Here is a 14474-nt window from a genome sequence, read left to right on the forward strand (position 1 = left end):
AAATAATGGGTAAAGTGGGGTGTAGAACACATAATTGGCAAAGAAGAGCATTTGCAAGTTGAGGCATATGTGGAGCTGTTATAGCCAAACTTGGCAAGTATAAGCTGGGGAGCTCACTTGGCTTGACCATTTGTTTGTGGATGGTACGTGGACGAGAACTGGGTATGGACTCCCAGCAGATGCAGGACCTCATGCCAGAATTGGGAAATGAGGTTGTGTGGTCTGGGAGAACATCATGAATGGCGTGTGTCTCCGGCAGCTAGTGGGGCACAGTGGTGGTGGAAGTGTGGCAGTGGGAGCACAGTGGCGGTAGGCGGGAGAGCTCCAGCAGACATTGCCAGTGCTGTCAGTGGCAGAGGGGGGAAAGGGTGGCAAACACCAACCAAAGTTCAGCAACCACCCACAGCCACTGCCGGCAGCGTCGGTGGTGGCCAGCAGGGTTCATGGACCACCTGCAGACGCTGCTAGCGGTGGGGTGGCGAGCAGTGAACGCCTGCAGGCACCGCTGACAGTGTCAGCAGTGCCTTTTTGCAGGGGGTGCACCGCCATGCTCAAGGGGTACACATGCACCTGCATGCACCCCCTATGCGTCATCCCTGGAGAACATGAAGGCTGTATCTTTAACTGAGGACCGACCCGTGCATGGAATGGAGTAGGCCATTTTGGTCCATCGCTCTCAGGATTGTGGAATACCTATCAGATTCAGGTATCTCTACAAGAACATCTAGGGAAATGATGGATCAGTCAGGGCGGAGGGGGCGGTGGGGGTGGACAGGAAGAAGCTGCAGGATCCAGCAAGGTTTCCATATAGGTCTTTTAGTGCAGGTGCAAAGTTTGCAGGAGAGGATGAAGTCTTGGACTGTCTCATACAGGCATGGACATCAGAAAACTTGGGTGACCAGTTGATAGGTCTTTCCTGTTCCTGGATGGCCTGCTAACAGTGTGAGTCATGGCTTACCTGAAGTATGGTCAGTCTGGCCAGACCCAGAGGCACATAGGGCATTTTTACATGTGCTCCAGGAGGTGTGGGGGAGGAGGAGGGTGCACTTTAATTAGCAAGCAATGCTAATTAAAAGCGCCCAAGCTTCACATGTTTCATTGTACCCCAAGCTAAAAAATGGTGGTGGGGAGCTTTGAACTAAAGTTCATCAAACAAACTTTAGTTGAAAGCACCTCACCACCATTTTTTGGCATGGGGATGCTGAAAATGTAATGCTCGGGTGCTTTAATTAGCATAGCTCACTCCATGCATGTGATGCTGGAGGCTGGTGGAGCACATTTATTTCTGTGCTCCAGCAGACTTGCTTAATCAAGTCTGCTCCGACTTGATTAGAGCTGGCTCCCTCCACATCTATAGCTGCCCATAGATCCTATCTTGAGTGAATGTAACTCCATCCATACCTTGTGGGGCTGTCAAAAGAAAACAGCCTGCCCCTTGAAGGAACTTCTTCTTGGGTGGCATCTTAAAACAGGATCAGCAAGTCTGAGTTGTGTGGAGCTGATGAATTTATGCAGCTTTAGAATAGGGCTGGGTTCCATTGCCACCTGAGTGGGAAGATGTTCCATATTCTAATATGAAGTATCTGCCTTTCCTTTTCTGCCCTGGTTTGGTGCAATATTAAAAAAAAAACAAAACCCACCCAGCACATGTGCCTCTGAGAGTTTTTGCCTTATGGAAATATTCTAAATTATTGTCATCTATGAGGACCTGTATCTTGTGCTGCACTCCTTCAAGGTAGTGCTGGTATTCCCTGAAGGCCACACAGATGGCCAGGAGTTCCTGATCCAGTATCTCATAATACTGTTCTGCTTGGATAAGTTTTCTGAGGAAGAAAGCACAGCTTTTCACTTATCCCCAGTGTGGATTTGCACCAGACTATGGGCTCCCTGAAAATCAAGTTTAGTGAATTTACGAGCTGTTTTGAGCTGATCCAGCAGCTCTGGGATGGGAGATAGAGTGTACTGGTTGCAGATAGTAATCTGGTTCGGTGCCCAATAAATCAATGCATAGATGGAGACTCCCATCCCTTTAAAAAAACAAAAACAGGATGGGGGCTCCTGCAGGTGAGGTGGACCTATGTATGTATACAGCCCTGATCCAGGTTATCTTCCAGGTACTTGCAGAGGGTGGAGATTTTGGACTCTGACATAGCATAAAAATGTCCCATAGGAATTTTCACTCCCAGCTGAAGGTCAATGGGACAATCATAATAATCATATGGATGAAGGAAGTCCATGTTTTGATTTGTGAAAATGTCCATGAATTTCTGGTATTTCCTAGATAACTGGATTTGGGAGATGGAGCCTTTGAGGGGGCTGCAGCAGATAGACCTCCAGCTTGAACTATAGAGACATCTGTCCCCCTGGCCTTCCAACAGTGTAGTTGGCAGTAGTCTGAGTTCAAGTGGACCTCCTGGGCTTTCCACTTTATCAGGAGGTTGTGGTATGTGAGCCAGGGAAAAAAAATGTAGATAAAATGTGGTTTGCAAAGTTTAGTCATTAAACCACGGTAAATGACAGGCATGTTTGAAAAAAGTATGTACTATCCACAAATATTTTCTTTACTCCTTTTATGGGAGTTAGAAATTTAGGCTTTTTATAGTTCCTAGCAGAACACTCCCTCTCTATCCAAATGCCTTGCAGCTATGCTCTCTAAACAAGGCTACCTGGTCCCTCTTAAAGGGACAGGACACTTCGTTACAGGCCAGAAACTAAGGCACTCTCCTTGTCAGAACATTATCCATCTCAATGCCACCTTCCCTTGGGTTTACTCACCTCCTCACCCCAGATGTCTCTCACAATTGGCTGCCAATGGGATTAGCCTCAAGGGGGAGCCTGAAAAGGGTTCTGAATGCTGCCTAATCTGTGGTGTGGTGGTTAGAGCACTTTGCTGGGAGCAAGAGATGCAGGTTCAAATACCCTCTGGGTTTAGGGGGCCTAGAACTAGGGTTTCCTGTTCCCTGGGCACCTGCCCTAACCGCTAGGCTCTTTGCCTACGAGGTGGCAGCCTCCTCCTCTGTTTCTCATCAGGTAATGTGTATACCTGAGTGGTCCTATTCCACCACAACTCTCTGGACATGGTGGAATAGGACAAGATGCACAAGATGCTAAGTGCATAGTAGACTAAATCAACTGCACATTAGTGCAGCAGGCAAAAGCCATGCTAATGCGCTAATGTGTAGTAAAATTAGTCTACTGTGTATTAGCATCACAAAAAAGCATACGCTGGCGCTGCTGTGCAGTAGCACCAATTACAGTGCAATAAGTTAGCACCTGTAATTATAGGTACTAAACTTAATGCACTATAATTACTTTACAATAATGAACATTTAGACACACCCTCAATGGACCAAGACCTTGTAGTGGTGGAGAGGTGTGCATGTCCCAGTGATCCTCAGAGTTATGTCATCAGAAGTCTCACACTCCTGACAAGGTCACCCATAGTGAACAGCCCTGAGAGGAGATTCCAGAAAAACTAAGGTCCAACCCCAGCTTCTCCATGGCAGATAAGGCAGAAAAAGATGTCAAGATCTCAGAGGCTGTAAAGACAGAAGAAGGCTGAAGCAAGATTCAGGTCCCCTTTCACCTTTCCCATGGATTTCCCTTACCACTGGGTCCAGATCTCCACCTTGTTAAAATCATATGTTTGTTGTTTCTATTCACTAGCTTTCTCATGTTAAACACAGTTACATGCAGCCTTCTACCACAGGACACAACACTCTCTTGTACCAAACTTCAAAAACCCTATGGTGATGGACCTGTGGTGATAGAGACAAGGGCCAATGAATCTAGCAGTTTTCAACCATGAATCTACATGCAGGTGGCAGTATCTTGGTGGTCATTTTGCACCTTGGCTGTGACAGGGGTGAATTTTGGCAGCTGTTTCCATGACTGAGCAGTCCTATTCAGAATCCACTCTGCTCATCTTACACAGGGAGGGGGCTAGAAAAGGTGCCCTAAACCTAGGCTGTCTTATTTGGTCCCAACTGGGTAACCACGTCTGCAATTGAAAACATCATAAGGAGACAATGCTTTTTGCAACACGGAGTGCTCATACCAGAATCAAGAGATTCCTGGTGACATCTGCATTGCAGGTTTGAGTGAGACAAGATAACTGGATGAGGGTCAGCTGAGGAAAGAGGATGGAGGCTACACCTTCTTCTGGAAAGCGAAACAAGCCCCAAACAGATGCAATTTACCATCAAGAATCAGTTTATCATAGAAAGTTAGGGTTAGAAGGGACCTCAGGAGGTCATCTAGTCCAACCCCCAGCTTGTTAGTCAACTTATGAGCATTGCTGAATACCTTATGACCCTCTGTCTTAAACTCAGCAACAACCAGTATGCCACTGTCATCAGTGTGATACACTGATGCTTGATGCTAACAATATCAAAGAACATGTCTACTCCAAACTTGAACATGTTCTGACTAATAGTCCCAAGGAGGCTAAGGTCATTTTTCTTGGTGACTTCAATGTCACAGTCAGATATGACCTGGAGTGTCACCATTGGAAAGTAAGGACTGTGGAAAGCCAATTCCATTGTCATCCTTCTCCTAAGCAAATGAACAGAGAGCATGGTCTTGTCATTATGAACATCATCTTCAAACAAAGTGACAAATGAAAGACTACCTGGAGGCATCCTCACTGTAAATACTGGCACCTCTTCATCTAAGTTATTGTTAGAGCCTACGATCAGATGGATGCCCATATCACTACAAGCCATGTGAGGAAACAATGAGGAACCCTCCTTGATTGGAAGAAAAGTGTTCATTCTTCTTGGCAAAATGTTAACTCGTGTCAGCAGAAGAAGGAGACATATCAACTCCTCAAAGCTGAAGCTCAAAGAAGGTTCTGGGAAATCAAAAATCAGTGGTGACAAGATAAAGCCAAGGAGATTCAGCTCTACACTGACAAACATGACATGCATAGTTTCTTCCAAGCAATGAAAGCCATCTGTGGTCCAACCTGCCATGGTCCTATTTTCCTGTGATCACAGGATGGCTTGATGCTCCTCAAAGACAATAAATCTTTCCAAGTTAGATGGAAAGAGCACTTTGAAATGCTCTTGAACTGTGAGTTGATTATGATGAAGGCCACTATCTATCTCCCCAACACCCCAAAAGGAGATCCCTCCCATCCTAGAAGTGTGGCATACCAACAGCAACAAGGCCACTGGACCATATGGCATACCTGCTGAAATCTGCAAGGATGAAAGTGAGGAAGTGGTACTGAGACTCCACAAATTTATTCTTTGAATTTGGAACAATGAGGAGATCCCTGGTGACCTGAGGAACACCAACGTTGTGAACACCACAGCAGGGAAAATCTTCACCAACATCTTCTAGGACCATCTCCTACCTCTTGCTGAGAATCATATTGTGGAATTCCATTGTGGTTTCAGACCACTCCATGAGGCAACTGAAATGATCTTTGTTGCCTGCCAGGTTCACAAAAAGTACTGGGAACAACAGAATGGCCTGTATGCGGCTTTCATTGACCTCACTAAGACCTTTGACTACATCAATCACAAAGTCTTGTGGAAAGCACTGGCCAGATTTGGATACACTGAAGAATACATCAAGATCCTAAGGTTTCTCTATGACCAGCTGACTGTGACTGCTCTTTGTAGCAGATTGGTGACAGATCCATTTGTCATCCAAACTGGGGTCAAGCATCTTTGCCCCAATTCTGTTCTCCATTTTTTGACCATTCTCCTGGTTCCTGTTAAGGATCTCCTCCCTTCCAGAATCAACGATGAATACCAAATGGATGGAGAGCTCTTCAAACTGAGACATTTTTGGTCAAAGACCAAAGTATTCAAAACAACCATCCTTGACCTTCAATACACTGATAACTGTGTCATCCTTGCACACACTGAGAAAAACCTCCAGACTGTGCTGGATCTTTTTGCAGGAGCCTAACAAACTTTGGGCCTCTCTCTCAATATCAAGAAAACTAAAATGCTCTATCAGCCATCCCCAAGCTAGGAATGTGACCTGCCCCCTCCCCAAATTACCATTGAGGGAAAGACCCTGGGGTGGTCAAGTACTTGCCTTACTACAGTAGGCATCTTTCCCATAGAGGAAACACTGATGAGTAGATCCAGCACAAGATATGGTGTGTAAGCACTACCTTCAAGGAGTTGCTTCAGCATGTTTTTGTTGATCACAGTCTCCAGAAAGACACTAAGATCCAGGTCTACAATGCAGTCCTCATCTCTCCTCTCCTCTATGGATGTGAAACATGTGTGATCGGCCATTGTCATCTTAAGAAGCTGGAGATGTATCACCAACTATGCCTCCGGAAAATCCTCTGCATCAAATAGGAAGATCACCTCCCAAATACTACCACCATTGCTTAAGCCAATGTTATGAGCATTGAGTTGGGGATGCCCAACTCTTAACTCCCAAAATGAGTGCTCTACTCCCAGCTTACTTGAAATCTCACAGTGGCCGGAGGAAACACTGCAAGGACACATTGAAGGTATAGAAAACAAACATTGACATGAAGAACTGGGAGGAACTGGCTGCTAATTAACTCCAATGACTGTATAACCACAACCAAACTGAAGCTCGCTTTGAGGTGAAGTGTCTTGCCCTCAAATCAGAGGAAAGTAGAGGAAGGAAAAGGAGAGAAATGCCTGCAGCCTACTCTCCCCTGTGGAAAGATCCATAACTTCTGTGAGTGGATATGTGGCTCAAGCATTTGACCCACATCAAGACCCATCAATGAGCAATGTAGATCATCCTTGAATCAAGGGATTGCTGATGACAATTCTACCACAATTGAAAATAGAATCTAAGAGCTGTATTAGTGCCAGAAATAGCATTTACACCACTCCAAAAGTGATTTTTAGGCTTATAAATGTAAGGTTCCTGCACTGCAGCATCTGTAAAGCTCAGTTAGGCTCCTGCCATGCAGCACTTGTTCATTGCAGCTGACTCAGTTAAAATAATCAAGGCCCTCTAACCCTCAGCCCATTCCCTCTGATTAGTCCTGGAGTTGTTTTTAAGGAATTCCATCAGCACCTGAGCCTTTGTGCACCACACACTGGCCCATGACAATAAAGGCCCAAGGTGTCCAGCTGGATGGCAATTGAAGTGTAGTAGGATACAAGGACTGCTGGCTGGAGAAATGTCATGTTATCCCTGATATCTTTATGGGATTCACACTCTCTAACTCAGCTCCCCACGTGTCCTAGACTTGAACTCCATGTCCTCATGCGTTAAACAAGCCTCTCTTTTTCTTTTCCTGAAAATCAGTGTGACACTTGGGGAATCATTCACTACATAGCTTAAGGTTGATTTTCTAAAGTTTTACTCTGCAACTGTGTCACAAAGGTATTCTTAGTAGAGGTGAAATCCACTGTGTGCTGTTATTATTGGGGTGTGTTCCTTGCAACTGGTATTGGCCATTTAACCTTATTGACTAACTTCTCCAAGGTGGGAAATCTTGACATGAAAGTTATTACAAGGAGCTTCCCTGAACAGAGAAACCAGTTTGACCAAGGTCCAACCATACCATCTGTCTTTCTCAGATTTTGTCAAAGAAGAACAATTTTCTTCAGAACGTTGTACCAAGTTTGGGTGTGGGGTGTTGCCACACCTGTCACCTGCCCCTGTAGAGTTAACTTGAGAGCACGTACCTGCTACAAATTCTGGGAAAGGGCATGCCTAAGCTACCTAAGGGACAGGGGTCAGCACTATTCTTGGGGCAAAGGGCAGCTGCTCTGTGGGGGTTCACTTCCTTGCAGACACAGATACTGTGCTCAGGTGATATGCTAGAGAGGCAACCAGAAGAAACAGTGCTGCAGATCACTTGTCACAAGGAAAGTTCTTGAGCCTATGGTTTCAGAGGATGGGATCCAACAGAGCAGTTATCAGGGATCCTGGTTTTCTCTGTTTAAAAAAATCCCAAATTCTCTGACAAAAACCTCAAATTCTCTAACTAAAAAACCCAACATCCATGTTTTTCCATGATTAAAATGAACTGCCATTATATATATAGGTATCAGTTGAACATAAGGTTTTACTGATACATTACCATTTTAAAGCAATATGGGAGCCTACCAGTGCCTCAATCATCAAAATAAAATATATTCTAAATACCTATATATTTTGGCTTTTGATTTTGGTTTTCTTATTATAGAAAATCAGAACTCTCCCTGCCCCCTTTGCTCACCAGGACATAGGTCCAGCTGCAGCTGTCCATCACCCCACCCCTGCTTCGTGGCACTGAGCAGCCCTGCTATGCCTGTGCACTGCCCTGCTTATGCCATTGCCCCTCACTCCCAAGCCACAGCCCCCCATCCCTGACAGTGCCCCTCACTCTTGACCTGCAGCCCTTGGCCATGCCAGTGCCCCTCACTCCCTACCCACAGTTCATCACCCTTCCAGCCCTGCTGGTGCCCCTCACTCCAAACCTGCAGCCCTCTGCCTCCCAAAACCCCACTGAAGGGGACCCCAGCTGCCCGGGCTATGGGACCAGGTCCAGGGCCTGCACTCCCTGCCCCTCCCAGCAGCAACCGAGCCCTGGCTACTGCATGCAGGAGGCAGCAGCTACTGCAGCCAGAGAGGAGCAGAAAGCCCAGAGCTCCCCACCACCATTGGCTGCACAGCTGGAGCACAGCCAAGCAGAGCCCATGGTGGGGGAGGATGTGGGCTGCCTGCTGAGAGGCTCAAGGCTCCCTGCCCTGCTGTCCTCCCTCAGGGTTGCTCAATGGCTCAGTGGACAGGACCCGTTGTTGGAGGGTGGAAAGACTCGGTGCTGCCGCCAGGTGCCCTGCCATGGCAAGAAGCCCCCTGTCCATCTGGCAGCAGTGGGGATGGCAGTGCAACTTGTGCCCTGCCCCCACTGCTGCCGGGAAGGCAGGGGGTGCTTCGCCATGGTAGTGCATCTAGCATGGGGCTCTCAGCAGTGGTGGCGGTGGCAGTAGTACTGAGCCTCTCTGCCCTCCTATGTTGGGTCCTATCTGCTGGACTGCAGAGGCCCTTAGAGGAAGGGCAGCAGGGCAGGGAGCCCAAGCCCCACAGTGGGCAGCTTGCATCCTGCCCCACCCCACATACAAACCGGGGGGTGCACGTGACACCCCATTCCCCACTCCCTGGGAATGAGTGAAGCAGCAGGGAGCGAGCCCCCTCCACCCACCAGGCAAGCCACCCTTGGCTCTATTTTGCTCCTCGGCTAGTCCCAAGGCCACGCATTTCTGCCCAAGGCCTGGAACTTTGCCAGTCTGCAAAGGGAAACATGAGATTTCCTGCATTTTTCTCCTTGAAAGAAGAAAATCTTCATTTTTCTGTGGCAATGGAAAACTCAAATTCCTGCTGATTATCCAGCAGGAGGAGCTCAACTTTGGGTGTGACCAGCTAGCTGACACAAAGAGGGAGCTGCACTAAACTCAGCAGCTTTTAATATTTGTCTGCCCTAAAATTCAGATAAGAAATAAAACTGTAGAAACAAAACATTTAGAATGCAGCTGCTTACCATGTTAAGTCACCTCACTTCAACCTTGGCTCTACAGTGCAGCTGGAAAGTGGAACGGTGTCCTGTCTTGCAAACCTTTTCCGCATCTCCCATATTTCCTGTTCTGCATCAATACAAAACTCAAGACCACCTAAATTGTGTTTATTTCAGAAATCCCAAAATATTTAATTCCAAGATTTTTAAATGCAATATTCTTACTCATAATCTTGAGATGGCATTTTTAAAATTCAAAATTGACCCAAATTAAAATAAAAAGTAAATAAACACATTCAAGAAAAGATTGACTTTTATTAGTAGATGTTTAGGATTGTGAATCCAAAAAAGATGACAAAGCCGGTAGGGAAATACATAGTGCCCGAGCGAGGGACTAACAATAGAAGGATGGGGGTGAGGAGGGGAACGCAACTAGGTTACAGGAGATACAACGTTATCCAACTAAGCCCGGGGATGGGGGGAGGGGGGGAACGGGAAAGGGGAGGGAGGGGGTTCGCGACGCTGAGAGAAAAAGAAGATAGATACATACAAACCCATTACAATGGTCTGCAATGGTGGAAGAAGTGGTTCGAAGAAAAAGTGTCTCAGTCCATATAGAGTCTTATCGTGGGGGTCCTCTTTGGGTGGAGCAGGGTCGTCTGTTGTTGAAGAATCCTCTCAAAGTAAAGGTCCATCTGGTGCAGAGCGGGGATTCAGGCAGTCCCCTCTGGGTCCGGTCCAGCGGCGATTCATCTGGCTGGGTCAGAGTACTGGCGGTGGCCCGTGATGTGTTCCACGTAGATGTCACGGGACCAACGGATGGTGTTGGACACCGTGGGCAGCGCATCAGCTTGGCGTAGTGGCGGGAGACATGGCAGGCACACAGGACGCTCTTGTTGCTGGGATCCCAGGCTCCGAGCGTTCCCACTAAACAAGACATGATTTAATTATGGGTCAAACAAAATGCTTCAGGTTGATCCAAAATGATATTTTACACTCTTTTTCATTTTTCTTTTGTGTTTACCAAGAAACCTTCCCCCTCCCCCAAATTTCTGTTTCATTTGACTTGAACCATTTAATTTATCAACCAGTAAGCCAAAAGAATCCTGTATTCTACAGCTTTACCCAAGCCTTTGTCAGCTGCAGGAGTTGCTGTCGAGTAGTACATCTGCCTCACAAGCCCAGGAAATGATAGATAGGGAATGGTAGCTGAGCACAGATTTCATATGCTCCATTTCAAAATAGTAATGTGTAGAATAAAATAGATGCTGCAAGGTTGAGGCCCTTTCAGTCCTGTAACCTTGAAATAATGAGGGGAAACAAAGCTGTATTTTCAGGACACTTGTATAGAGAGCTGAGTCATGTGTTTACCATTTAAACATTTTCAAATAACCCCAATACAGGAAAATATTCCAACTTGGGACATAAGAAATATTTGGGATTGGTTCAATATGAACTTTTTCCCACTTATTAGGAATCACTTCTCCCCACCCCACAGATTTTAGTTTGACTTGAACCATCTTCTCCCAATTTTTTGGCTTAGCCAGCTGAACCAAAAAATCGATTATTTACCCAGCTCTTCCCATGATTCTGTCAGCTGTAGGAGTTACTGTGATGCAGATACCACATGTGTCTTATAAACCCAAGGAATAAGAGAAGAGAAGTGAAAGTTGAACTCATATCTCATAACCCCATTGAAGAATATGCACAGCAAAAAAGGCTGCCTCAGGTCTTGCCCCTCACCTGCCACCTGTGCTCAGACAAAGTTAAACCAAAATAACAGAAATATGTTTCCCCGTATTTCATTACAAGTACTATACACTTGGCCAGGTACATTATTTTTGCCTTAAGCAAAAATTCCAGGCTTTGGTGCTGGCGAATAGAACTGCCAGTGACAGATCACTGGGTCAGATGGATCCACCTAGCCGTGGTAATGACAAATCCTATCTCTCACCCCAAGCCAATGAGAAAATTTAGCTGTTGCATCTATTTGTTCCTCCTACCAAAGACAGCCACTCACTGCACTTCCTGAAGCTTCTGAAAGGACACGATTCAACTAAAGCAGTATCTGGCTAAGGATTTAAATGGGACTACATTAGCTAACTTTGGATGAGGATTGACTTCAGATCCATAGCTTAGATAACATATGTATTTGTGATTCAAAATACTCCAGAAAGAGTTCATCTTTTACAAACTGAAGAGACAGGTGCTTGGGTGACAAGGAGAAAAAATCCCTCTCCAAATTGACCCTGGTAACTCAGAGTGGAGCAGAGGTTTTCTTGCAAATACAGTGAATTAGCCTAGTTTAAAATAATGTTTATTTAGGAAAAGCTCCCTGGGGCTAAGTCACTGTTTATGTTTGTGATGCCTCTTTGGGAGGCCTCTCTGAAATTATAACACTACATGAACATTACTCGTGGCCCCTACTCTGTGGCCACTACTCTGTGGCCTTCATCTGGATTCTACAGCTGACACTGACATAGCTGAGGGCAGAGATGGTGAAAAGATGGCTACCCCAGAAAGGAAGATCTTCCCACAAATGTCATACTATTTCAGGAATTGGCCAGGAGACAAGTTTTTAACAGAGCAGATTAAACTGGAAGATGGACAGGTGGGCTCAGGAGTGATCAAATTCAATACCGTATTTACTTGAATTCAAGATGAGGGGTTTTTTTCCATCAATCAGCATGGGGAAAAAAAGCCTCCCATTTTATGAACACATACAATGAAACCTCATTAAATACCTTGTCCATCACTAAATACCTTGTCCATCATTAAGCTGTTTCCAAAAGCAGCAAGTATTGGTAATGGAAACCAACTAGGAAACTGATTCAATGCAGCCAACACTGATCATCACTATAAAACACATCACCCATATGGGGTACGCATACTGAAGAGAACTTTTTTTTATTTATAAATTGGAACTTTTTTTTACTTGCAAATTGTATTAAAAACACTTATCTCCCCACACTTACAAAACTTTGCATACAGAACCCCATGAAAAAGTGTTACCGCAGTAACCACCTGAAACTGCGTCTCCCATCAGCCCTCTCTGCGAGTTCAGTGAAATAAGTGTGTGAGGTCCTTTTTCCTCCACTTCTTCACTGTCTCTTCTTCTCTGCTCTCTTCCTTGTCCTAACTGATCTAGTATTTCAGTTCATGCAGTGCCAAATTCAGGCATTCTCTTTCAGTGAAAGCCAATCCCTTAAAAACCCTGAGGCTTCTTACTTTCCACAAACTAGTTTTAACATATGCTAATAAAGTCCTTAATATTGTATCCTCCAGTCCTTTTGGTATGACCCCATATAGTACCATCTCCCATGCTAACGACAGGTTTTGTTTTGGTGATTCTCAAAAAATAGTGGGCCCTTTCCCATTCACTCTTTGCATATGTATGCTCCCAAAACACATCCCACTGTTTCTTCTTCCCTGCACCTCTCTCTTGGGTACCTAGATGAGCTTGTCAGGCCCCATCTGTGTTCCACCTCTCTCATCAGCAAGATATTTCTTACAACCATCTACACTATGTTAGCATGTTCCCTTTTTATTTCTTTACCCACTACCACTCCCCACATGTTCTTCATAGGTTCATAGATGTAGGGTCAGAAGGGACCTGAGATCATCAAGTCCTACCCCTGCCCTGGGCAGGAATGAATACTGGGATCATATGACCCCTGGTAAATTAAGCTCATATAACCCCAGCTAGGTAATAATCAAGTGTCCTTTTAAAGACCCCTAAGGTAGGAGCCAGAACCACTTCCCTTGGAAGCTGGTTCCAGATCCTGGATGCCCTAACTGTAAAGTAGTGCCTCCTGATGTCTAGCCTGAACCTACTCTCAGTTAACTTGTGGCCGTTATTCCTTGTTACTCTGGGAAGTGCTCAGGGGAACAAGGTCTCCCCCATTCCCCTCTGGTCCCCCTGGTAAGTTTATAGATGGCCACTAGATCCCCTCTCAGCCTTCTCTTGTGAAGGCTGAACAGGTTCAGGTTCTGTAGCCTCTCCTCATAGGGTCTGCCCAGCTGCCCCCAGATCATATGAGTGGTCCTCCGCAGGACCCTCAATGCTGGCCACATCCCTCCTGAAGTGCGGCACCCAGAACTGGACACAGTACTCCAACTGTGGCCTGACCAGTGTCGCATACAGGGGGAGGATCACCACCCTGGACCTGCTCGTGATGCATCTGTGGATGCATGACAAGGTGTGGTTAGCCTTACTGACCGCGTCCTCACATTGGCGGCCCATGTTCATTTTAGAATTGATAATGACTCCAAGATCTCTTTCTGCCACTGCGCTTTCGAGAAGGGAGTTCCCCAGCCTATATGTATGCTGCTGGTTCTTTCTGCCCAAGTGCAGTATCCTGCACTTGTCAGTATTGAATCCCATCCTATTTACATTCACCCACCCCTGTAAACTGTCCAGGTCCAGTTGTATCCTGTCCCTCCCTTCTAGTGTGACCACCTTGCCCCAAATCTTGGATCATCCAGCTCAATGGGTAGTAATCAATGGTCAGATGTCTAGCTTTTAGCCGGCATTAAGTGGAGTGCCCCAGGGATCAGTCCTGGGGCTGGTTTTCTTCAATATCTTCATCAACAACCTGGAAGATGGGGTGGAGTGCTTCCTTAGCAAGTTTCCAGATGACATCAAGCTGGGGAGAGTAGTAAGTAGATAGGCTGGAGCATAGGGCTAGGATTCAGAGAGACATCTACAAATTGGAGGATTGGACCAAAAAGAAATCTCATGAAGTTCAATAAGGAGAAGTGCAAAGTCCTGCACTTAGGACAGAACAATCCAGTCACCAGTACAGGCTGGCAACCAACTGGCTGGCTAAGCATCAGCTCTTCAGAAAAGGACCTGGGGGTTACAGTGGACAATAAGCTGAATGTGAGCCAACGGTGTGCCCTTGTTGTGAACAAGACTAACACCATACTGGGCTGCATGAGTATGAGCGTTGCCAGTAAATCAAGGAAAGTGATTCTTCCCCTCTATTTGGCACTGCTGAGGCCACATGTGGAGTAC

The sequence above is a fragment of the Alligator mississippiensis genome, chromosome 4 (assembly GCF_030867095.1).
Source record: "Alligator mississippiensis isolate rAllMis1 chromosome 4, rAllMis1, whole genome shotgun sequence".
In the NCBI taxonomy this organism is placed as follows: domain Eukaryota; kingdom Metazoa; phylum Chordata; order Crocodylia; family Alligatoridae; genus Alligator; species Alligator mississippiensis.